Raw genomic sequence first — 26543 nt, forward strand, 5'->3', positions numbered from 1 at the left:
TCACTCCACATTTACAGACATAGATCCCTCACCCACACATTCAAGCGGCACCCCCTCCCCCCCCATAACCTCACCTTGTCATCCTCTCATACCACACCATTCCTGTCACCCCTGACACCACAGCCTCAAACCACATTCATTCTAACCTAGCCCAGCCCCAAAACGACATGCACCTCTCCTTTACTCCCGACACCCTAGTCACTCACCCACCTACCATAACTACCTCACTCCCGTCGAGCACAGACATAGATCACTCCCCCTCTTACACCAACCACCTCACCCCTTCCCCTCACACACCAGCCCTCATCCCCTTTCCCACCCCTGACACCACAGCTCCCACCCAAAACGACATGCACCACCCATTTACTCCCGGTACCTTAGTCATTCACCCACCTACCGTAGCTACCTCACATCCCTCAAGCACAGACATAGATCTCTCTCCCGCTTACAACAACCACCCCACCCCTTCCCCCCACACACCAGCCCTCATCCCCGTTCCTCTCATCCTCATTCCTCTCACCCCTGATACCACAGCTCCCACCGCAACCCGTCTAACCTCGATCAACATCAGACTGACACACACAAATGCAAACCCCACCCTATACCCCCCCCATTCTCAGCCCCCACTTCCTCCCATTAACTAATCACACAGAACACACCACCTCCATCAACTCAACTCCACCCTTTCAAAAAAGAACCATCTACAATCCCACTACCCCCCCAGTCTCAGCCCCCACTACCCAACCTCCACCCCCTTCACCACTAATAAACGCCCATCCTCCACCCTACACTCTATGCCTACCACCAATACTCTCATCCACACTACCAACCTCTCCCCTATGTCATCCACGACCGAGCCTCCCATCCCCACCTCCAACACATTTCCCACAGGGGACCACATTACGGCCTCCCTCCTCCAGCTCAAAGAAGACATGGACATCATCAAACAACAACTACTCTGTCTATCACACTCCAGTCACCCTTCACCCAACACCCTCCACCAGATCAAACAGGACATCCACATCATCAAACAAATACTCAGCACACATCCCAGACACCACTCACGCGCCTACTCCATCAACTCCTCTCCCAACTGGTCCTCCATCCGGGCGGCGAACTCTCGCACTCGACTCCCACCGCACTGGACCTCAATCCCTGTTCACAATCGTGAAAACCGCCCCAATCGCTCCTGCAACCCTCTCTCTGACTTAGACACAATCACCCTCCTCCGCTCCTATGACTCAGCTCCCCATAGCAACACACCCGACACTCTCACTGCCATTCCCACGATTCACTCCAATCCCCTTAGACCCCCCACTCTGAACAACAGAATCGCTATCCATAGTAACCTGAGTAAAGTCCCCCTCGCTCTAGAACACCCTTCCACCCTCGACACACCCCGTCTCAAATGCACTCTCCTCAACTGCAGATCAGCCGCTAGACACTCCGCCGCTATCGCAGATCTCATCCTAAAACTGGATCTTGACTTAATCATCATGACTGAAACATGGCTAACAGAATCTTCTACACCTATAATGGACATTTTGGTCCCCCCCAACTACCACATCACTAGACTTGACAGGTCTGGCAATAAAAAAGGTGGCGGAATCGCATGTATATACAGGAGCAACCTCTCTGTCTTGAAAGTAACTTCCCCTTCCCTACCCTCCCCAACTTCCTGTGAATATATATGCCTTGATATTCACAGTGAGGGCAAACCGATCTGCACTCTGCACGGCATTTACCACCCACCCGGTGACAACCTTACCTTCTCCCAACAAATCATGGACATGATCTCAACCAACTCCGGGCGACAACTCACACAAATATACCTTGGTGACTTCAACCTCCACTGGAACGATCATAATGATGCGATGGTAAAAGGTCTGAAGAATTTCCTTAACGCCCTTGACCTTACTCAAATTTGCAACAGTCCAACACACGAGAAAGGCTCTATCCTCGACCTCATCATCTCCAAAGAGGCCGCTATCAAACTCGAATCTATCCAACCCTGTGATTGGTCGGACCATCATACCATCACGTTCTTCATCAATGAAAAAGTTAAATTTAACCCCGTTCAACCCGCCAGGCCCAAAGTCTGGAAAAGAGACATGAAAAAACTAATCTCAAACTCTCTGCCCCCCAACAGCTGCAACTTACTACTTCCTCCTGCTGGCGTTAAAAATGTCCAATCCTTGACTGATCACTATCTTAACACTATGACCTCAATAATTAATGAAGTCGCACCCTTGCAACTAAAAAAAGCCGCCACAAAAATGTCCAATCCCTGGTACGACGGGAGCCTCAATGACGATAGACGCGCCATGCGAATGGCAGAGCGCACCTGGAGATCAGCTCCCTCCGCACTGAACCTAAAAAACCTGAGGAAAAGGAGAAACGCCTACTTCAGGAAAATAAAACGATCAAAATCAGACTTCTTCAGCCGTCAGCTTGACCAAGCCAAAAATCGTCCGAGAAAGCTGTTTGAGCTTATCCGAACACAATCCAAAGAACAACCCCAACATCTCAACACTATGTGCGAAGCTCCCTCCTGCGAGGACTTCGCCTCTTTCTTTAACCAAAAAACTGACAACATAAAGAATGACCTCCTCATAGACGCAAGCCTCTATCCCAAACCCCACCGCAGAGCACCCACTAAACCAAAAAACAATGCCACCTGGTCAACCTTTCTCACCTACACGGAGGAAGAAATTGGCAAACTGCTCAGCACTCTGAAACCATCCAATCACCTCACGGACCCCCTTCCTGCTAACGCTGTCAAAGTCCTTACCCCGTCGCTCCTTCCACTCTGGAACTAAATCATTAACAGCTCACTTCAACAAGGGATCATTCCCGACTCCCTCAAAGTTGGTCAAGTCACACCTTTGCTAAAGAAACCTACAGCCGACCCCTCTGACCTAAACAACTACCGTCCCATTAGCAACATTCCGACTCTTGCCAAACTGCTGGAAAAATGCGCACAAATACAATTAACTAAACACATTACTCAGTTTGATCTCCTCAACTCTCATCAATCAGGCTTCCGAGCAAATCACAGTACTGAAACTGCTATGACTCACATAATTGACAACGCCCTCCAAATCCTAGATCATAACGATGCTTGCCTCCTCACCCTCCTAGATCTCTCCTCTGCATTTGACACCATCAAACATGAGAGCTTACTCGAACTACTAAACACAAGAATGGGCCTATCTGGAACTGTGCTCAAATGGTTCACGTCCTTTCTGCATAACAGGTCGCAGAAATTCAAGAGCAACAATCTGATGTCCGCACCAAGACCTGTATCACTAGGCGTACCACAAGGATCCTCCCTATCCCCAACTTTGTTCATCCTAGTTATGGAACCTCTCACCACCTTGCTGCAAGAATCCAATGTACACTTCCACATGTATGCTGACGACACCCAACTCTATCTCAAACTACAATCACCCAAAGACATCACGCTCTTGAACTCAACGATCAGAAGCACCCAATCGTGGTTGGCCGCTAATCATCTCAAAATCAATGCCCTTAAAACAGAGTTCCTTCTGATCTCACCACCCGCGAAGAGCACTACCGCACAAATGTGGCTTAAAGACCTAACGGCACTCAATGTCCAACCCACCATCGTGGACTCAGCGAAATCTTTGGGCATAACACTTGACACCAATCTCAGCATGCAGGAACACATCAACAAAGCAACTAAGGGAGCGAACTACCAAATCAACACCCTTAGGAAACTTAAACCTTTCCTTCCAACCAAAGACTTCCAAACTGCAGTACAATCTCTAGTCATACCTCGAATAGAATACGGCAGCACCGCCCTCTGCGGTCTCCCCCTAGCCACTACGGCACCCATCAGAGCCTCTCTAAACGCCGCAGCGAGACTTATCACTGGATCAAAAAAACACTCACACATTTCCCCTGACTTCAAATCCTTGAATTGGCTGCCGTTTGAAGCCAGAATACACCTGAAAATCGCTTGTCTGACGCACAAGGCTGTCCACCTGAGCTCACCTAGATACCTCGCTCAGAAGCTGACGATTTCTGGAGGCTCCAGAGACACTAGAGGTACAAATAATCTTTTGCTAAAGCCTAAAAGATTCCGCAAGGAAAAAACCTATAAACGCTCCTTCTCAGGAATGGCTCCCAGGATTTGGAACTCGCTCCCCCCTGAAACCAGGCTCATCACCTCTACCATACTTTTCAAGAAAGAAGTAAAAGCGATCCTCATGGCTAAATACACTTGAACCACTACTGGGGAAAAACTACAAAGACTTGATACTCATCTGTACTACTTGTCGAACCCTTTGCATTTTTATTTCGACTTTGAAATTGACTTACTGATTGTTTTATGTTATCACTTCAATGTACCTTTAACATGATTGATGTATCTGCGTATACATGCTCCCCTCCTCTGTAAAGCGCTCTGATATCTGCGAAGATCTTGTTCGCGCTATATAAAACTTTCAAAATAAATAAAATAAATAAATAAATAATGCGTACAGTAAGAAGAGTATTATAAAATAATACTGTAAAAGCATTGTATGGCTCCTAGAACATAAATACATACATACATAACAAAGGCTAACAAGTACTCAACTGGTGCTTCTAAAATACACCTACCCCAATGTACCTAACCTAAGTCTAGTACGAGGGAAGAAGTAAGTGAGGTGTAGCATAGGTTTAGTCGTTTTTTGCCAAGAATCTAACCGAGAGTTCTCTTAGGGTCTGATCAGCTCTGTACCTTGATTTTAGAATGAAGGAGGTCTGATATCTGTGTCTCGGGACTCGATTTCCCAACATCCCTCGAGGGGAGCTTGAAAACACTGGAGCTGGATTCTCCGCGAGAGAAAGGCAGCCTCTCTGTCAGTGCATCAGCTGGAGGGTCGGCTTCCTTCGGCATTTGCTGTAGCGAGCTGCGTCAGGCAAGTAGATAGTCAATCTGCTCCGAACCACTGTGTGTTTGCTAGGGCAAGTGTAGGCATATTTATACCTTGAAGGTGCCTAGTTTAACGTAAAGTCGGACATAATAACATCACCAACGAACCCCAAGGGAATGGTAGTTCTTTGAAAACGCCATGATTACATGAAAAATCAATACTCAAGTAAGGGGATGTCCCTGACTGCTTAAGCCGAGTTTTCCAAGAAATCGTTGTGGCTTTTTAGAACTAGTGGAAGTAGCCATGCCTGTATTTCGACTAGATGGGTTATGTCTAAATATGGGCAGGATTTCTATGCCTATATAAGGGCAATGTGAATTGTACCTATATAAGGGCATGAATCGGTGAAATTAAACTTGATTCTAAAATACTTCACAACAACTGTGCAGCATAGAAGTCTGTAAGTCAGTTGACTTTCGCACCAGAACACTCAAAGAACCATACACACTGGAGAAGATGCTGACAATGGCTCATGCAGTGGCCAGAGTAACAGTTCATGCTAGGCAAATTGAAAATTGGAGCACACGGAATATGGAGTAAGCTAATTGCATGGCTGGAAATGTCAGAACACATGGCAAAACACCACCGCCCTGGAAGCAGAAACAAGATAGAACATGCTATCGTTGTTGATTCGAATTCCCACATGTTTGTGCCTGCCCTGGCTTGCAAGTGCCTAAAATGCAGCCGGGAAAATAAATTTGCGAGTGTCTGCATGAGCTAACAATTCAAAACAGAGTGATTGAGACACGGGTCAACTATAAAACGGCCATCACCAACAGGAAAAAGTTTATGCAGTGTGAGGCATGGGATAAGTTAAAGGAAGCAGCAGAAACCAAAAACTGCAAATTATACTGGGAAACAATTAATAGCCCTTTTCTTAATAAAGACGATATCCCAGAACTAACTTCCTATATCGCATGCAATGACTGGATAACCCATTTTACCAACATCTTTAACCCCGATGGGATACCGCTCGAGGTACTAACTATCGAGGCTACATCTTGGACACCCTTACCTTTGGGAGTATCACTGGAGGAAGTCTATGATGGGCTCTCCAATAGCAAAGGAGGAAAAGCCCCGGGCCCGGATGGGGTCCCAATCGACTTGCTAAAAGCCGAACCTCACTTGTGGGCCCCCATCCTGGTGCGGATCTTTAATTGTGCGGCAGTAGATTTTTTTCCCCCCTTCCTGGGGCCAATCAGTTATAATTCCCCTATTTAAAAAAGGCAGTAAATCCGAGGCATCCAACTACCGTCCAATCTCCTTGCTGGATGCTTCGGTTAAGGTTATGAGTCGTATCCTGCTTAAAAGGCTAGAGACCTGGGCAACCGATTCGAATATTTTAACTAAAGTACAATATGGGTTCCGTAAAGGTATGGGCACCCTGGAACAATGTGTTAACTTGGACCTTATTATTAACAAATATACTGTGGCCAAAAAAGGCAACCTCTTTTTATGTTTTGCTGATTTGAGCAGCGCGTTTGATTTAGTTAACCATGCTATTCTTTGGGAGGTTTTAATTGAATCTGGGGCACCAAAGGAAATAGTCCATTTCTTAGCCAGGCTTTATGAAAAGCTTTCATGTAAGGTCCGTTACGGCACCCTAGACGAATGTACACCATTCTTCAAAGTTTCACGGGGAATTCGCCAGGGATGCGTTTTGGCCCCTCTTTTATTTTCACTTTTTATTAATGGTGTTGACCGCAACCTGGTTGATATTCCTGCAGATGCCCCATTGATAGGAGGAAAACCTATCCCACTTTTACTTTATGCGGACGACGCTGTTCTTTTATCCCGCACACAGATCGGCCTTCAGCGCCTAATTGATAGTTTTATGCTGTTCATTCAAAATAGGAGACTCTGTGTGAATAAACCCAAGACGTATGTCATGGCATGCGGGCAGGCTGTAAATAAGACCAAGCATAGCTTCTTTCTGGATAAAGATAAAATGACACATGTCAAAACTTTCTGTTACCTGGGCATTACTTACAACAACAGTGGGTCCTGGATCTCTGAATTTGACAACATCAGATTGAAAATGTTGCGGTCCACCAGCAGCATATTCCGATTTGCCTCTAAACTTGGTTCTAGAAGTATACCAGATATGATTAATATTTATAACGCTTGCTGTGTATCTTCTGCACTGTATGGGGCAGGTGTATGGGGCCACAGTGTAGGTCCTTCGCTCCAAGCTGATGAAAACAAATTCCTAAAGAGATTGTTATGTGTTCCTCCCTCCGCCTCAGTACAATTGATCCATGACGAGGTAGGGATCGAGTTTATATCTGACTTAGCAGCCGTTCGGCCACTCTTATTGTGGCGTTCTATTTGGGCTAAGGCAGAGACTCGATTCACTCAAGAGGTTATTCTTGATTGTATAGGTCTTGACCATTCATTACGCATACAGTGGATGCGATATATTCATTTCTGGTATAACCTTCTATTTGACATCGATGTTCTGCTTGATCCAGAGCAGGCTGTCGCCATCCCCAAAAAAGAAATTAAGTTAACATTCTTAAACTTTAAAAAAGGGGAGCGGGACCAGGAGCATGGTAAATTAGCCACTGTGAAGTTTTATAAAGACCTGAATTTAACTCCGGGGCTACAATCTTACCTTGTATTTGTGACTCGCCCATCCCACCAATTTGTTTTAACCCGGGTCAGATTGGGAATCGTCCACCACCTTGTTGCGTTTCCAACTCAGAAAGTCAGATCAGAGACTCCCTGTCCGTGTGATAACATTTCACACCAGAGTTGTTGCCATTTTTTACTTTTTTGTAAATTTTATTACTTTCTTAGGTTAAAATACCTTAAGCCTATTTTTATAAAATACAATACTCGAACCACAAAGGCCGCATTAACACTATTATCCTCAATGGAGAATGTGGATATTTGTTTTTTTATGGCCACCTATATTTTGAAATGTACAGCTGCCAGGAAAAGTATAGTATGGTAACCTTTTATACTTACCTTTATACTTACCTGTCTGTAATTCTTTGAGATGTACAGCTGCCAGGAAATGTATAGTGTTGTTACTATTTTATGCATCCCTGTCTGTACATAAAAATTTTATTAGCTAAGACTTTTGGAACGGTCACTTGTGTTTTATGCCCATAGTATGCATTGTAAGGTCCTTTTTTTTACACCTCAAACATTTGCCCTTTTTTATGTTATTAGAACGGTTTGGACTTGGTTTGTTTTAACGTACAGCTGCCAGGAAACTCCACCTGTGTGTTAAATCTACTGATTTCCTGTCTGTACATATTTGTATATATCCCTATATCGCTTCCTTTTTTAAAAAATTTAGCTGCTGCCCAATGATTGATGTATATGCTTCTTTTATCTTAGCCTTTTTTGCACCATTAATGTGAATATTGAGTATTAATTGTATATATATGGTGTTATTTATAATGTCGCTTGTATGATTTGTACCTTCAAATCGAATAAAAGCTTATGAATTGGATTGAGACACGCAAAACAACGAACAACAACAAGCAGGTACGCACAGCACATTGACACACAAAACCGCAGCCTGTCAGTTGATTTGGATGGAGCAAATGCACATGAGGTCACAGAATGACTATACCTAATTTCAAACATCCCAACACAGGGTCGTATGCTCGAGCACATCCAATTTATAATTGCTACGTGGTGGGTGATGAGCCACCGTGTGGAATTGGTACTCACTCTTCAGGGGTATGTCCAGGCCAAGTGAATCTAAGCGTGGTGCTCCAAGGAAGGGGGAACCACCTAAACCCCTTCAATGAGAACTAAAAGCATCTATCAATATATCCACACGCTGCCCGAGCACACTCTAAAGTAAATATAACAGCTTATTACAAAATATCATGGAACACAATTCAAAGCAAATTTTTTTGGTCTTTATTTTCTTCATATGGTTATCTAGCCAACATCTGTTTTGTCATCTGGGGCAGTGACCCACTACTTCCTCAGGGCTGGAAAAATAAATTATAACACAATTGTAGTGTGTGAAGAACAACACACACTATGCATATTCAATGTAGTGGAAACCAAAACAGCCTAAACTGTAGTGTAGTTCCTATATTCCCAATAGGCTCTGCGCATTGGAATAACATAAACGATATCTTAGACGTGGGACTGAGGTCGAATAGGTCTCTATTGAATATGTTAGACTTAATTGTGTGTGCCAGCTAGCTCAGAGGTCACTAGAAACTTTCTCCAGTAAACAAGAAGGTGTTTAGCTTTCCTAAATAGACAAGAAGGGATTAGCTTCTGACAACCATATCACATAACAACTTTGTTCCCCCTGCAATAAGGAATATATCTCTAGAGTCCCGGAGACAATAGATAGCTATTTTACTCAGTCAATCGTGAATGCTTCGTTTCACCAGAAATGCAGAGAAATAGAGAGACGGGCGTTTTCAATAAAAGGGTTATTTATTGAGCAGGCTTCTTTCTCATACAAGAGAAATGAATTGTCACAATTGCAATACTTACATTTATATGGTTTCTAAGCCATAAGTTACTTAAAATGGATAAAATACATACAATGATAAAATAATGACTCAACTTACTCAACTGGTGTTTCTAAGATAAGCCTAACCCAGTGTACCTAACCTAAGCCTAGTACAGGGAAGGAGTAGATGAGTTACAGTTTTTGCCAAGAATCTGAATCAAGAATTCTCTATGGGTCTAATAAGTTCCGTACCTTGGGTATAGAATGAAGGAGGTCCTGTATCTCTCTCTCAGGACTCGATCTCCCAGAAACCCGCGAGGGTGTCAGGGAAACACTGAAGCTGGATTTTCTCAGCAGGAGAAAAGGCAGCGTCTCTCTCAGTGCGTCAGCAGGGAGGGTCAGCTTCCTTCGGCACTCGCATCAGCTGGGTGTCAGGCAAGTAGATAGCCGATCTGCTCCAAACCTCCGTGTGTCAGCTTAAGGCAGATGCTGGTATATTTATAACTGGAAGGTGCTGAGTTTGACGTAAGGTTGGATTTAAGACGTCACTAAGAACTGCCAGTTCTTTCAGGACTCTCAGGAGTTCTAGGACAAATCGATACAGAAGCAGGGGTAATTCCCGGACTGCTGGAGGCTTGGTTTGTTTAAGAACGCGTTGTACTTTCTAGGAGTCTATGGTAGTACCCTTGCCGTATTTGGACTGTATTGGCTATGACTTAATATGGATATGATTCTTATGCCTTTATAAGGATATGATTTATTATAACCACACAAGGGCATAAATTGGGAATATCTAATTAGGGTCCTAGATTCATTCACAACACCCACTCCACATATAATGTCCATCATTACTAAATACTAAGCAATACTAAACATATAACGATGCATGTGTTTTTCAGCCCACCCCAAAATACATAGTTTGCATTTAAATGGTGCATACACGAAAAATTTGTATAATACTGTACGTTTTCAAGCAGTGGTATCATTCAGAAAATGCATATTTTGTTAATTTAGAATGTTGACTGAATGAATCACGGAAATTACATTCATGAAATGGCTCTTAATATGGAAGAGAAGGTCGAGACCATTTCATCACATATTTATACAAGACTGTACATGTGCTAGAGGCTAAGTCAAAATATTGTCTCCAGGTATTTTAAAAATAGAAATCTTGTTCTCTAAGAATAGTTCTACTTTAAGCAGAGTATCATGTGGCAAAAAAAGTTAATATTTTGGGAACTGGAGAAAAATAAATTCGCTTTCAGGAAGAAAAATAGTCCCAATATTTTTTAGAAGTTCTTTTTATCAAAACTGAAGCCAAATTCAAAGTTCAGGGGACACTGTGTGCTCGCTATTTCAAATATTATTCCCGTTGTTAGGAGAGAACATTACTTCAGATAGGCTGGCAAAAAATTTGTCTACAACAGTAAGTGAAAGTTGGGCCAACTCCGAAAAAGTGGAAATAGTGCATACATCGGTGTTTAGATCAGCAATGGTCACGGAAGGATGTACCTGTGTGCCGCTTTCATCTCGTACCTCACCGCCACCTAATCGTACTGGTGAGGTCTCAACAAATGCCATCATCAGAATGGGTAGCCGCTGGGGACAATACGTTGCATGAGCCGTTACCGAACCAAGCAAAATGTCGACATCCATAGGTACTGCTGATGGAAGTGTGAGACAGACGTCTAACAAGCATTCTTCTCTGAAAAGCAAGCATCTTAGAACAGGTAAGATGCAATCTTGCCAGATTGGTCTGAATGAAAGAAACGAGGTAGTATTCAGATTTCTTAGCTGAGCCAAGCCGAGGACTTTAGTGATTCGCTCTCGGTATTGTACTGCTAGGATCGTGTCTTCCATTGTAGCTTGAGTTTTTTCTGTGACTTGACTTGCCATATCGAAGCAAAAGGAACAAAAATAAAATTCCTGCTACGAGTCCCAAGATGAGAGGCAGGCCGTTGAACACAGAATGCACAAAATTTGGGAAGATGCCAAGAACTGCTTAGAAGGGTTTTAGCAGTCCTGAAAAAATTGTCTTAAATACATGTGCGATGCCGCTGGTATCAGACATGTTTAAGATTTGACTTAACATTTCTATGAAATGTACGGGGCAATTTGTTGATAATAATGCATGCATGTATCTCTGCTGCTGTCCTTGCAACTTGCAGATCATACGTTTCTCTAGACGAGGTTAAAGGCACAGTTGTTTGTAAAAGAATAGACTTCATTCTGCTTAAAGTATCAATTCGAATAGAAGAGATATTCAAAGAAGGACATATTGCCGCCTCCATGTCTGGTTTGCTGTTTGGATATAATACTTGCATACAACAAGTGACCATGGAAGTAAGGCTCACAAGATAGGCTTTTCCTGGCACCATGCCACAACAGCTGTGGTCACTTATTATAACATAGCTGCTGTTGGAAAGCTGTCTGAAAAAAGGCTCTATCTGTGTCGCAGGGGTGCCTTGCTGGTGACATGAGAGGTTATTTGAAGAATCTTCGCAGGCTCCATGCAAGTTAATTCCTTGACACAGAAGTGTACCGCTTAGTGACTTTTTACAGTTGTTTCCATTAAGAAATACCTTTTTGTTGCCCCCACTCCAACATCTATGTGTATAAGGTAAATTCCAAGTTGTCTTGATGTATCCTTTACCCAACCTTTCATACAGGCCTGCTGGTATATACTTTTGGCAGTATTGAATCTGAAACGTTGTTATCAAGATTGTAATGGTGCCATGTATTATCCATTCAATGACCGGTCGTTCTGACATTGTCAACGGTAATTTGTCTAGTTTTCCATTGCTCAGCACCGTATAGTCTGCACCTCTCTTTGCCAAAGAGATTTGTCTATCAGTAAGGTTATAGATAGAAAATAATGACGTTGTGTTGATTAGACGCCATGGCACGTTGCCTGAACGCAAATTTTGTAACGTCCAGCCTAACTGTACAATAGAAGGTAATTGGGACTGGCCATGTTGTAACATTAGCATATCCTGTTCTATTATATCAATAACAGAAAATACAATGTTGTCCAGTGAATACATTCTGGAGGACAGAGTCGTTAACCCATTGTCCACTACAGAAAGTGATTTTTCCAAAATTAATACAATCAATTTCTCGTATTTTTTCTGCAGTTTCAATTTGTGTTATTTTCCAAGCTTCATTGTAAGCTGCGTATATACCGGCGTATATGAAACATTTTTGACGCTGTTTGCGAGGTCCCAGTAAGAAATCTCGCAAGTCGGCACCTTCTTTAAGTAAAGTTAAGTGTTGCTTAATTTGGGGAAGTGTGGATCTCTGTAGCCTTTCAAGGCATAGTTTTCCTACACTGTATGTTGTAACTATCCCTGGATGTTGTCTCTGGGAATATCTTGAGTCCGGCCTATTCTGTTTGAACCCCTGTATTTTTTTCAGGAATCTATCTTGACAGTTATTAGTGTCTGTGGGCCAGATCAACCATTTGTTCCAATTAGGATTTGTTCTGTTTTGTTTTAAAATATGGGACATGTCTAACCCCTCATGTGTAGTGTTGTTTCTATCAGGCATAGGCTTTGGTGTAGACGGGTTATTTAAATCTTTTATCTTGGCTAGACCAAGACAGGTTGTTTGTTGAATGGTGTCATTCAGGAACATTATTTGTTCTGGGATCATGCAGGCTCTTAATAATGGATCTAAACCTTGTACCTGCCATTCTTTTGTACCCCAGACAATTTTTGTCTTAATGTTGTTTTTCCAAAATTCAAAACCAAATGTAGACATTTTTTCATAACATTTTTCAGAATAAATCAGTTTAGTGTTTGTCAACATGTTTTTCATTCCTGTCTTAATCATAATTATAAAAGAAAAAGTTTCTGGATTAGTGACATTAACCCCTGAGAAGTATGGGAATTTTTCATGAAATATTTTCGAACTACCTTTTGGCGGAGTTGGACAATGTTCCCATTGATTATGACTGAACACATTTCTAGGATTAGCTGATTCATGCAAATAATGATGCCCAAAATGATGGAAGCAATACATTTCTTCATAATTCGATGAACCCTGTAAAAAATCATGTTCTGTAAATTTTGCTGATATTTCTAAATCTGACATCATATTATTAATATTTTCAAAGTCCCAATCATCAGAGAAAGTACTAGGTGATACAAAGTCACTTAAAGAAATCTTGAACTGATGTGGATATTTCAAGAGTTCAACCGGGCCATAGATTTCGTAATCAGTATTGTCCTATTCTACACCACCAGGTATAGGAATGCCTGTGATGTTCACTGATGATAGTTCTCTTTTTTCAACATGAGAGGATCTGTGAGGTTTTAGAACCAAGTTGATGTTCTGACTTGCTGTGTCCATTGTACTTTTTTTTCCATCAATCATTCTTTCCAAGCCTAAAACAAAGATGAGCCAGAGTAGGAGGAAAAGTACACCTAACACAATCCACAGTTTAATCCAGGGTGAAATCAGATATGTTTCTCCAAGTTGATGAAAGAGTTCGGTAATTTTGTCTTTGAAAGTTTTGTTTGCTGGCTTGTTTCCATGTTCACTTGGATCATCGGAAAAGTCATCGAAATTGATAAAGTAGCCAGATGCAGTTCTGTCAATTGTTTGGATGGCATCAGGATGGTTATTAATCTTTGCAGTTGGTTCTTGATTTTTTCATATTAGAATAGTCCAAAGCTACATCATTGTAGACAGGCGTTTTTTGACGAACTGTTGCAATTTAGGTTTCAAGAGGCACAAGTTCCCTGACTTTGTTGCATAGTCCTTTTTTATTCACTGCAGGTTTATCAAATGTGATTAGTCTCTCAGTTTGAACCTCTTGGATTGTAGCAAGGTTTGGTCTTCTGCTACTTCTTGGGATCCACTGGGCCTAATACTTATTATTGGCCACATGGTTGTGGTTTTACCAGGTCGATTGATGCAACTCGGTTCTCCTTTTTACCAGCAAGGGGCGGTAGTACTACTGATCTTGTTCCACTGATAGCTAAGAAAGGGACTGCTTTTCTGTAAGAAGGCCCAAATACCTTCTTCAGCGCGATTTTTTCTTTGACCATATCCCCAATCCTTAGAAACCAGACAGGTCTTGCTGGGACAGGTGGTTTCTCTTCAGTGGTTGTTGGCTTTAGTTTTGTGTTACTAAGACCTCTTCTTGTTTCATTAAAGTTCTGTAAAACAGCCAAACGATCTTTGATATCAAATGTTTTTTGTTCTATCACTGAAGTCTGACTATCGAGGTCTTCGATATTCATTCTTGTACCAAACAAAGGTTCATATGGAGTGATTTCACCCAGAGAATTTCTTAGCAGATTGTTAAGACTATGTTGGACACTTATTAGATGTTTGACCCACCCATCACCCGAACCTAATACCCTCGCTGTTATAGATCGCTATATGTCTTAGTTTTTTCCCTCCACTACCGTTCTACCCTCAGGCTGTAAGTGGATTAGAGTACCGCAACGCAATGCCCATGCTGGCCATCGCCTCCTCGTAAGCTCGAGAGCTAAACGCAGGACCCTGGTCAGAATGTAGCAAGCCAATTGCGTATATGCCATAATAGACTCACAGAACATTCGATAACAGTTCTTGCGTCAGCCGAGTGCTGGGGTCACATCTAATTGAATCTTGTCCTAGTAGTTGTGGGACAGCATACGTCCGTTGGGATGCATGCGTGTAGACAGTCTAATGCTGTCTAACAGAGGTGTCTAGGCTGGACTGACTGTGCTATTGTCAGTCTCCTGGTTTGGTTCATGACTGCGATATCTATTGCAATCCTGACAATCCATTGCAAAGTTATAAATTTGCACGCTCATTCCCGGCCACCAGTATCGTGATAGTAATTCTATTAGAGTTTTCAGGATCTCTTGGTGCCTCAGACCCAATCCCATGTGTGCTTCTTGAATCAAGAAGACTCTCCGGTTCGTGTTTGGAATTACTCTATCCCCCACTCCAGGGATTTGAGTAAACGGAACGGAGTTCGCATCAATTATGTATGTATTTCCGAGTGGATAGTTTAGAGGTAATGCCGCATAATTGCCTTCCATGGAGGCTTTTACTGTAAGCAGCGTTTCACCATCTATTTGTTTTTTAGAACGCTTTTTTGTAGCTGCGTTGAGGTTCTGTAATTTTGACTCCAATTTACATTCAAACTCCATTTTGAGTTGCCTTTACACAGGCTGCATGATTCACAAAGTGTCTCTGCCCTTTTGGACTGCAATGTGTTGAAAACCCCCTCTGTCCTTGTCTTGAAACTCATCTCAGACACCACTGGCCTAAACTAATTCTTGTCTGGACCACCTAATCCCTGTATCAACTATCTGTTAGCCTTTAGTATTCTTTTCGTGCTGTATCTTATCTTTTGGCCTTCGCTATTCTCTCCCTGTGTTTTCCTATTCCACAAACCTTCCCTTTGAAGCACGCAAACATGTTCTGCCATTACTGATTGACCTATAGGTGCTGTCATGTATTGACTTATGGGATTGGGCAAAGACACGACTCAAGGGGGATGTTCTGGTTACATGATGCTTTGTTTTGAATGTTTTCCTATTGGCTAATATTTGGCAGATCTTGCATGTCCATGTTAGGCATTTTGCATGCTTGCAAAAGCTAGGACTGCCCCTTTCTTTTATGCTGAGTTTTGTAACCCTCAGCATATATAAGTCCTCTGTTTTCTGTATTGCTCAGACTGTCTCATTCAGTTGCTAAGGCTTCTGGGTGACGTAGCCTCACTTATTTAAGTTTAATAAAGATGTCTTTTCATATTTCAGCTTCTGTGCCAAGTTCTTAGTTCAATTAGTGAAACCCCGGAGAATGAAGAATTTAAGGTTTCTTCAATTGGCGCGGCCAACGTGGGCTTCATTAGAAAAGTGACCATCTATGGGAGTGATCTTGTCAGAAGACTGAAATCTACTTAGGAGGACAGAACAGGATTCTACTAAGAAGGTACTCTGTGCACAGGGATTCTGGGGATTCTCTGCAGCCCAGTATATTTCTGATCTTCCTGATTTTGATCCTCCACATGATGTCACTCCGGACTGAGAACCTTTTTGGCGTGAGTATTCTAAAATGACCGTTAGGTCATGTAGAACTTGACAGTTAGAATTTGGATAACCTTTTGATTAGTAAGAGTAAGAAGTACAAGTGGGTCTCTCCCACGATTTTGTTTGGTTTCTTGGTTTTGATTTGGTTATTACAATTACCAAAGCCAAGGGATTGGTTTCTTGGTTTTAATTTGGTTATTGCAATTACCAAAGCCGAGGGGCTCGTATATTTGCGAGTATATCATTTTTGATAACCCCTTGAAGTTTGAAGCTAGATTAGTGAGCTATAAGATGCCTGGTCTTAGCAAATTTAGGACTGTAGCGTTGGAATTTGTGTTGGCCAACTTTAGATATGTTTTGGATTTTGGATATGCAAATTGCAATTTGTGTAGGCAGGTAATGAGGAGATTTTTCTCTATTTGGTTTTGTTGAACGGTGCACGTACGAAAAATACATTAAGCACTACTTTGATTATGATACTTGCATATTCTGCAGTATTTTTGGCATGCCTGTTTTCAAGCTCATATTGAAGAATGTGTTGCTTTTTTTGAAAGGTACCATAGTGATGTGAAGTAAATTAGCCGGCTCCCTTCGAAGGAAAATCTAAATAGGTTTAGGTTTAAAAACATATTTCTTCCTTGGTGATTTTGTATCCCCAGGGAATTAAAATATGACATAATACAAAACAAGGATCCTTTGTTCTGCACAATTTTATGAATGAAGATATGCAGAACGATTTTGTTTAGTGTTCTGCTAGCCAAAGCTAGTGAATTGAGTGTATTTTCGCTTCTTGGACATACATCAGTCTGTTGGGCTGTTTTTGCTGTCTTTTGGAACCCTATTGAGAAGCGTTTCTTGTAAATATGACTTACAACTAGTATTTGCAAATGGTTTGGTTCAAGTACAGTCTGTGGGCTGTCCTTTGTTTCTGTCCTGAGTATTGATTTGTGGGTTAAATATGTGTTCAAATGTCTATGTGGTGTTCACATTAGTGCAAACTTCTGTAAGTGAATAGCGATGGTGCTATTCACGAAATGCATGGCTAAAGCGCGCTGTATTGTGTGTCCTGAGTGTTTTGACCCCTTTCTGTTTATGTCTGAAATAAGCTCAAATGTGTGTTTGTGGATTTTTTATGTTTTCAGTCTATTAAGCAAAATGTCTAAATGCTTAAAAAAATAAAAATAAACATTCACATTCACTAGGAATAAAAAGGCCCCCAAAAAACGAATGGTGTGTTTTTGTAGAAAAACAAACTTATAGCATTTTTACTTACATACATTGTATTAGAAATTTCCAGGCAAACACTTCAGCTGAAGTAATTTTTTTCTGAACTCAGACGCATATTATAGAACATGCATTGAAGTGTTTTTGATCGTAAAAGACTGCCATTGTGCTCATGTTACAAACCCTGAGAGACAAGCTAAATAAACAGGAGTATTTACTTAGCCAGGACTTTGTCCTCAGTTAAACACGGGTGAATCTTTGCATTTCAGAATGTTATTTTCAAAAGATTCCAAAACTAAGGTTCATTATTTTGTATTACAGGAAGACATTTCAATTAAAGGTTTCCTCTCTTTAACCATTTTTTAAGCATATTCTTGGGTCTGTTGCTAAATAAAAATTGTCCTTTTTTAGAAAGAAAAAATGTGGCTCCAAATTTTGTCATGTTTCAAGTTAGGCTCCTGTGCTTAGGCTTATAAATGAATGCGTCTTAAAATGATAGGCAAGAGATGCAGCTTGCTTTTATATGTGTTATTATCAAAAATGATTGGGTTTATTAAAAATAATTATTTCATTATGAAAATTTATTATTAAAAATAAGTGCTAAGTGGCATGGGCAAGATGGCGGCGGAGTAGGACGTGTTTCTAGTCCCCTCCGGCGCCAGGCCCTGCAAAGCTTCGTATCGCATCGGCCCGGGAGTCCCCTTGGGCTGCCGGCTGCTCCGGAAACCTTGGGAAGCTGTGGCCAGCGGTGGTGAACTTTCCGACGGCGTGGGAGCCTGTCCTCGCCGCACCGAAGCTGACGGCGGTATCTGCGGCCAGACGGGCCGCTACGCAAGGCGGCATCTCCGAAGGGCCTGTGGAGGGCGGAGCGCGGAGGCTGGCGAGTCCGCCTGGGCACTGTGGCTGGTGTTGCGGGGGTCCACCGGCATCGGAGCAGTGCCGGATTGCTGCCAAGACCTCTGCTTCCCGGGAGGAGGCGGAGCCTGGCGTCCAGGAGCACCTGACGCTACAGCGCAGCCGGCTAATTAACTGAGGCCGGGGTCTGCAGCCTGGGTCGGAGAGCGGTTGGAGCGGCCCCGGGATCCACGCAGCTGCTCAGAGCTCTGAGGCGGGGATGGCCTTTAGGGGAGTGCGGTCGGCACACGCAGGTGAACGAGGCGGCTGGGGTGTAGCGGTGAGTGCAGCAGCCTTCTGTTGGGGCCCGAACACGCCTGGTTGGCCTCCTCAGTTTACTGGTGTCTGAAGCAAGGGCACGGGATGACGCAACGGTTGGGCCTCCCAAGTTGGGCAGCGCTGCGGTGAGGTTCGGGTGCAGGCCACGGGAGGTCGTGGTCATTGTCAGAGACATTGAGGGGGCCGTGAGGAACATGCAGCAGGGTGGTTAACCCGGGGGGAATCAATTGGATGCATAGCAGAGACTCTTGGCACGGGTTTGGCTTTCCCCTCCCCCCCCAGACCGGGAGCTGTGAATCTGTTAGCGCACCGGAGCTGGCCGGTACGGTCTGCGGGGAGGCATCGAGTGGACGACCGTGGAATGGGCACCAAAACTCGAGGATCCCGCATGCTTAGTGGGACCTAGGGGACAGTTGGTCACCGGAACTTGTACACTTCACGCAGCATTGCGACTGGTGCTGCGGCAACGCTCCTAAGTATTGCTATAGGGACTGGAACTGTGGAGGCTGTCTCCACTGGGCGCGATCTACCTGCGCCGCTGACCTTGGGGCTTCGGCGCCGGTGGATCACCGGTCTATAGTGGCGGAGGTGCCGGGATTGGACTTTGTATGAGCCGCTTCTGCAGGGGCGCTGTATTGACTAGTGACGGCGCGCCTCCTGGCGGGAAGGCCCCGCGGCGCCATCTTGACTGGGTTTGCCCGGTTGACCCGGTAGCCCCAACCTGCTGGTCTCGCTCATCCGTGGCCTGGGCTGGCTGACGGGGGAGGCCCTGCACTGACTGCGCACTCTTGCCTGCCTTAGCTGGAGAGTGGGGATCGCCTTAGCCACGTGCCACGACCGAAGCTTCGCGATGTCTAACACACTACGCAAGGGGAGGCCGGGGAAGGACGGTGCCTCTAAATCTTCGCAGCAACCGGCCTCTCCGGGAGCCAGTGGCTCGTCAAAGCAATAGGATGATGAGGCGCCTGCCACCAAGGCCTTTATGTCCGATCTCTGAACTACGGGCGCAACTGGCATCGGATCTGCGGGAGGTGCGGAGAGATGTGGATGGACTTGGCGAGCGGGTGGCGACGCTGGAGGATCATGACCTGAGTGTGGCCAACGATGTGCACCAGCTACAGCAAGACATCATCCGCCTCACGGAACAGAATTTGGATCTGCAGACCCACACAGAGGACTTAGAGAACCGTTCCCGAAGGAACAACATCCGCATCCGAGTGGTGCCATGGGACGGAGAGGCGGGGGACTTGCATGGCTATGTCCAGGCCCTGTTTTTGCAGATTCTAGACGAGGAGGATTTGCAGGAAATAAGAATGGACAGAGTGCATAGAGTGGGGTTGCCCAGGCGAGGGGGACCCCCCCGGACATCCTCATATGTGTCCACGACTTTCAAGTGAAGGAGCGCATCCTGCGGAAGACCAGAGCCATTTCATCTCTGCAATTTAGGGATCATCGTCCGCAGCTCTACCAGGATCTCGCAGCCTCAACGCTTCAGGAGACGAGAGTTCCGCCCGTGACCTCCTTCCTGTGGGAACGCAAAATCTCCTACTAATGGGGACATCCTTTCCGTATCATCTTTCGCTGGCAGAACAGGCTGGCGCAGATTCGCTCCCTCCAGGTGGCGAAGGATCTTTTGGGCTTGGATGACGTCGCACCTTCCCAGGGAGCAAACACTTCACCATCAAGGAGGCGTCATCGCTCGTCCTCCTGGCACAGAGTTGGTTAGTCTCTGGGCCGGCGGCGGCCGGACCGCGCTGCTAGCTTGCAGGAAAGGGGAGATGCGGTGGCTTCGGTGGCCTCAGCGACACTAGCAGACTCTCAGCAAAGCTCTGGAGCGGCCTGATTCCTGACTCGCTGGTGGTTTGGCACCGGAGGGGCACTGGCCTTAGGGTACCGGGGGTTTGGTTGTACTTTTGGAGAAGACACCCCGGACCGTGGCCCTGGGGGTCACCGAGTTGGTACCCCTGCCCCATTTCCAGTCCAGGTGGGCCCTTACGAACTACGGTCTACTGGAACTGCTGGGTAATTTGTTCAGGTTCAGTGCTTTGAGTTATTTCTTATTGTTCTTTTGGTTGTGGGGGGGCTGGGGGGTCCTGGAGGAAGGGTTCGTGGGGGGTCAATGGTGGCGACGAGAGTGTTCTGTGGCATGTGTGGCTGGGATGTGTGAAGACGGTTGTGGCGTGTGTGGGGCAGGAGGGGATGTTTCCAAGGTTCATGACGGCTTGTTGTCCGGCTGGTGGCGTCCGGGAGGGAATCCTGGGTTGCTCTCTGGCATTGCCTTTGACTGGTGGGTTCACGAGTGCGGGAGGGGAGACTCATGAGATGGCTGTAGAGGGTTCTGGTATGTTATTCCATTATGCCTGTTAGTATAGGGACTTGGAATGTTAAAGGCCTCAATTCACCTCAGAAGTGGCAGAAGGTATGAAAATATGTGATTGATCACCAACTGGATGTTGTGGGGCTCCAAGAGACTCATTTAGCCCGCAAGGACGAACTGCGCCTTAGGCATAAGGCGTATCCCCTTATATACAGGTCTTCTGCATCTATGAAACATAGAGGGGTGGCTCTCCTCTTCCGCGCTGCGTTGCACTTCCAACCTGTGGAGGTACGCAATGACAAGGATGGTCGCTGGCTGATGGTGAAAGGGCTTGTTCAGGGGTGGCTGTGTACCTTTGTAGTAGTGTATCTCCCTAACGCTGGTCAAAATAAGTTTCTACAAGACCTGCTGCAGAGAGTGGGTGACTTTGCTGATGGGCACTTGTTCCTCTTGGGGGACTTTAACTTGGTGTGGGATAAGACAGTGGATAGCTCTGGGGCCCACAGGGATGATACAGGTGTGTTTTCGGCCTCAACACAGCAGTTGGTAGGGGAGTTGGGATTGGTTGATGGTTGGCGTTTTTATCATCCTACCTCCCAGGATTACACATTTTTCTCTCATGTACACCACTCCTACTCCCGATTGGATCACATTTTCCTCAGCCAGGCCCTTAGGGGAGATGTCCTTGATTCCACCATTCTTCCGCTTTCAGTCTCCGACCACAGTTTGCTGGTGCTTAGCCTCCGTTGGTCATCGACCGGCGACGGGCAGCGGAAATGGTACTTCCCAGCTTCGGTGGTCAGAGATGATACCTCTAATAAGACACTGCGGGAAGCAATTAGGGATTTTTTTTATCTTAATCCCGCATCAGATACCTTGGTCACCAACACTTGGGATGCCTTTAAGGCGTCCGTCAGGGGCACGTGCTTGGGCCTTAATGCCCATCTTAATAGGTTGTGACGGAAGGACCGGGAAGACCTGGAGGCCGAGGTGGCGAGCCTCGAACAGGCCCACTAGCTCAATCCCTCGAGAGTGACCCTTCGACCTCTAACGGCGGTACTGGGGAAATTGAGAGCTCACTACAATAACAGGGGCGAACTTACGATGTTGAGGTTGGGACGACAATCTTACTCTTGTGGGAATAAGCTGGGTAGGCACCTGGCGCGTCAACTGCGCGACAGGAGGGAACGCGAATATATCGGAGGGATTCGGGATGAGGCGGGCGTGTTGCAACATAGGGATGAAGCAAAAGCGGCCATATTTGGCCGCTTCTATGCGGACCTCTACGCAGGGGACAGGCTCGATACGGGAGCCCAAAGGGAGTACTTGCGGCGCCTGCCCCTCCCCCAGATATCTAAAGAGTGGAATGAGTTGTTGGTGGCCCCGATTACTAGGGAGGAGGTGCTTGAGGCCATCAAGAATCTGAAACTACACAAGGCACCTGGGCCGGATGGCTATACGGCCGTTTTTTACAAATCATACGCCACCGAACTTTGTGATTTCTTAGTATCCCTTTTTAATAACATGGCCGTGTCTGGCTCCTCAGCCGGCTCCTTGGCGGAGGCGGTGATTACGGTTTTGCTGAAGCCTGGGAAGGATCTCGCCCAGTGTGCTTCATTCCGCCCCATAGCGCTACTCAATATAGTCGCTAAACTATACTCGGCGATTCTGGCGCATAGGTTGCAAGACTTGATGCCGGCAATCATACATCCTGATCAATCCGGATTTATCAAGGGGCGCCAGACTCACGATAATATGCGTAGGGTGGTTCATTTAATTGAAAAAGCAGATAGTTTCCGCATCCCGGCGGTCCTGGTGGGGCTGGACGCCGAAAAGGCTTTCGATCGTGTGGATTGGGGCTTCCTGTTTAACACGATGTCGGCCTTTGGTTTTTCGGAAAAGTTTATCACCATGGTGAGGGCCAATCTTTGCAGCCCCAGGTCTCGAGTGGCAGTGAATGGCCATTTGTCGGCGTTCTTTCCGCACTCCAGGGGCACCAGGCAGGGATGCCCCCTTTCCCCCCTCCTGTTCGCATTGAGCATTGAACCCTTAGCGATGGCGGTGCGAGAGCATGAGGGGGTTCAGGGCCTACCGTTCACGGGAGAGCAACATAAAATCACGCTCTTCGCGGATGATATTTTATTCTCGGTAGCGGACCCGAAACACTTGCTGCCTTGTATCAGGGAGGTCTTGCTGCAATATGAAGCGGTGGCCGGCTTCAAGGTCAACTAAGGCAAGTCGTATATTCTGAATCTTACTCTTTCGCAAGCGGAGGTGGAACGCGTGAGGCCCTTGACGCCCTTAGCCTGGGCCGCTGGTTCAATAGTCTACCTGGCGGTCCATCTGACTCTGACAGTGGGCAAGCTGTTCTCGGCCAACTTCCCGCCCTTGTTAGCGAAGACCCGAGCTGAATTGGATGGGTGGAAACCTAAATTCTTGTCATGGCTGGGCAGAATTCATGCTATAAAGATGGTTCTCCTTCCTAAATACTTGTATTTATTTCAAGCCCTGCCCATTCCCCTAGACAGCGACTATTTTCGGCGTCTCAGGACTCAGATATTGCGATTTGTATGGCAGGGGGGACAGGCGCGTTTTTCCTTTGCGGTCTTGTGTCGGCCGAAGTCCGAGGGCGGAGTGGGACTTCCTGACTTGCAGCTCTATTATAAGGCGGCGCAACTGAGGGTGCTGGTGGAGTGGTCGCTATTATGAAAAACAATGGTCCATAGGATTAATTTTCACTAACACAAATATAAATATAGACTCCAATCAGTACTATATTGACCAGTTTATTCAGTGCCCAGCCGGGCCAGAATTTTTATTTCCAAATATACACAATCTTAGAAGACCATCAAAGAGGTCTAATGCGGCATTTGATAGGGTACAAGACTGTACCTATCCAAAGTACACTCAAAAAAGAGATTTCGAGGGTAGGAAGGTAAAGAAATGAAGAAAAGTCAAGAATATCAGGCAAAAAGAACATGGGAGCCAATTGTCCCTTGCAACAATAGCATATTCGCAAAGCAAGTTCAGACAAACAATTCATGTAACAGTGTCAACACAATGGAGAAGTTACAGAATTGTACAAAGTGTCGACGACGTTTCGATCCCCGGCTCCTAGTGAACTGGGATCATCATCAGGACATAAACGATGTATTGCCTGTATGTACTTTTTCAAAAAACAACCTGTTGAGAATGAGAATTTACAGAAATGGGAGAAAAAGGAAAGAAATGGGAAATTCTATTTAAATACAGCACTATTTTCAAGTACACTGCACAAAGTATTCATTTATACCATGCCAGTTGTGATCATGTTGGTTTAACTTGCAAGCAAACCAGTGTTCCAATCTCATGCTTTTTAGAAGTGCGAGAAGTTTGCAGCCGAATCGAGTTCTTAAACCGTGAATCTTTAGGCGCTATCGTGGTTGTGGCTACATGTGTCGCTTTCGAAAGTGGCGCAGTGGTGATAAGTCATGTGAAGTACTTATTGTTTCGGAAATATAAACAGGTGCTCTTAATACCGATTTGCGGCTTGGGGAGCTGTGGCTGTGGTGTCAACTGATAATTACGAATTATGGTGACAGCGAAAACATGCGTTACGTGAAAGCGGCAAGATCATATAAACGCAATGATAATGGTTGAAGAGCACACCTATGAGGCAATTTTTTGGGGGGCTCCTGGAAGTCCCGAAGAAATGGTGGTTGGGTTGAGGGCTGGTGCCTGAAGCAGAGAGAATATCAATTAAAAACCGGTAAAATAATTCAGGCACAAGTGAGTGAGGCGGGGGGCAAAAGCGTTACCTCAATATCCTATTCCATTACGTGTAGAATTGTTGCCGTACGGTTCTATTCCGCATCGGAAATTATCGTACTTGGGCGATATGGTGTGTCCAAGCTCAAATTAATACCGAGTCTGAAACCAAACAGGAGCTGAAATTAATGATACGGTGGAGGCAAACCGTGCCCTTGGTAAGGAAGGAACGGGGGCCAGAAACCCTTACCTTGGCGCAGAATCAATGGTCACTCACTCGGGGTGCGAGCAAGGTGCAAGCGGTGTGCTCGATGGCAGACATCCAGCTCCACGCTAATACGGAAGTGAGCTCCGGCTCGCGCACAATTCGATTAGTAAACAGCGAAGAGGGAGTGAAAGCGAAGAGGGGCGGGCAGAGTGTCCTAATAGCGGACATCTTGGAGTGGTGTCGGTCAGACAAAACGGGGTGATTGTGCTCAGATTCATGCAATTAGGGTGGTGCCCACGCCATCAGGTACATAATAACACAGCAGCATTTAAAACCATTGCATTGCGATTCCAATAAAGGACTGCAGACTATATTCACATTGGGACTGGATTACAAGGACAGGCACTGGCAGGCATTCTAGATTGTGACCAATTAGGGTGGTACCCACGCCATCAGGTACATAATAATAACACAGCAGCATTTAAAACCATTGCATTACGATTCCAATACAGGACTACAAACTATATTCACATTGGTGCTGGATTACGAGGACAGGCACTGGCAGGCATTCTGCTCGAGCTCCTAAAACATAAAAATAGCATGCAGTGGCATCATCAAAAAAATATATTTGACTATTGCTCCAGTTATGTCCAGTTGGACGAACTCTCAAGACAATAACTGGTAAATCACAGCGATCCGGCCCAGTCCTCGGTGCGGTTAAGGCCATTCTGGATTGTGTCCAAAAGTATAATGCATTTTAGTTCTTCCTTATTGAGAAGTTGAGCCATGCATCCTCCTCTCGGTGGTAACTTTAGTGTCTTCAGCACAGTCCACTGTAAGTCATTTTCCGTGTGTTTGGCACTGATGAAATGTTCCACAAGTGGGGCATTTTGGGTTTGGCAGCGGATGCGGCTCTTGTGCTGGCAGATCCTTGTTTTCACTTTCTGCGAGGTTTGACCCACATACATTTTCATGCATGGACATTGAACCATATATATCACATTACAAGTGTTACAATTTGACAGTGACGAACTGGTAAAGGTGATGTTATTGAATATTCTAGTTTTCCCTTCAATAGTCATGTCACACACACTACAATTGCCACATTTTACATGACCTACAACGGGGGACAGACCCCATATGGTTTCAAGTGTTGAGGGTTGACTGGGGCTTGGTAATGCCGCTCGGACTAAATGGTCCTTCAAATTTTTACTTTTTTTAAAAGCAAACAGTGGACGCTCAATTTCTAGTACGCCTGCATTAATGACAGACCAGTGGCCGAGTACCATTTTTCTCAATTTGTTCGACACAGGGGAGAAAGTAGTAACACAGGCTATTCTCTCCTGCGTGGTCTTTACGGTGGGTGTCAACAAGGTTTCTCTGGGTCTGTACCATGCTCTTTTGAGTGCATTCTTGACAATACGTCTCGGATAGCCCCTGTTTTTAAGTTTATCTGCTA

This window comes from Lissotriton vulgaris, chromosome 3_1, assembly GCF_964263255.1.
Source record: "Lissotriton vulgaris chromosome 3_1, aLisVul1.2, whole genome shotgun sequence".
NCBI classification, from domain to species: Eukaryota; Metazoa; Chordata; class Amphibia; order Caudata; family Salamandridae; genus Lissotriton; species Lissotriton vulgaris.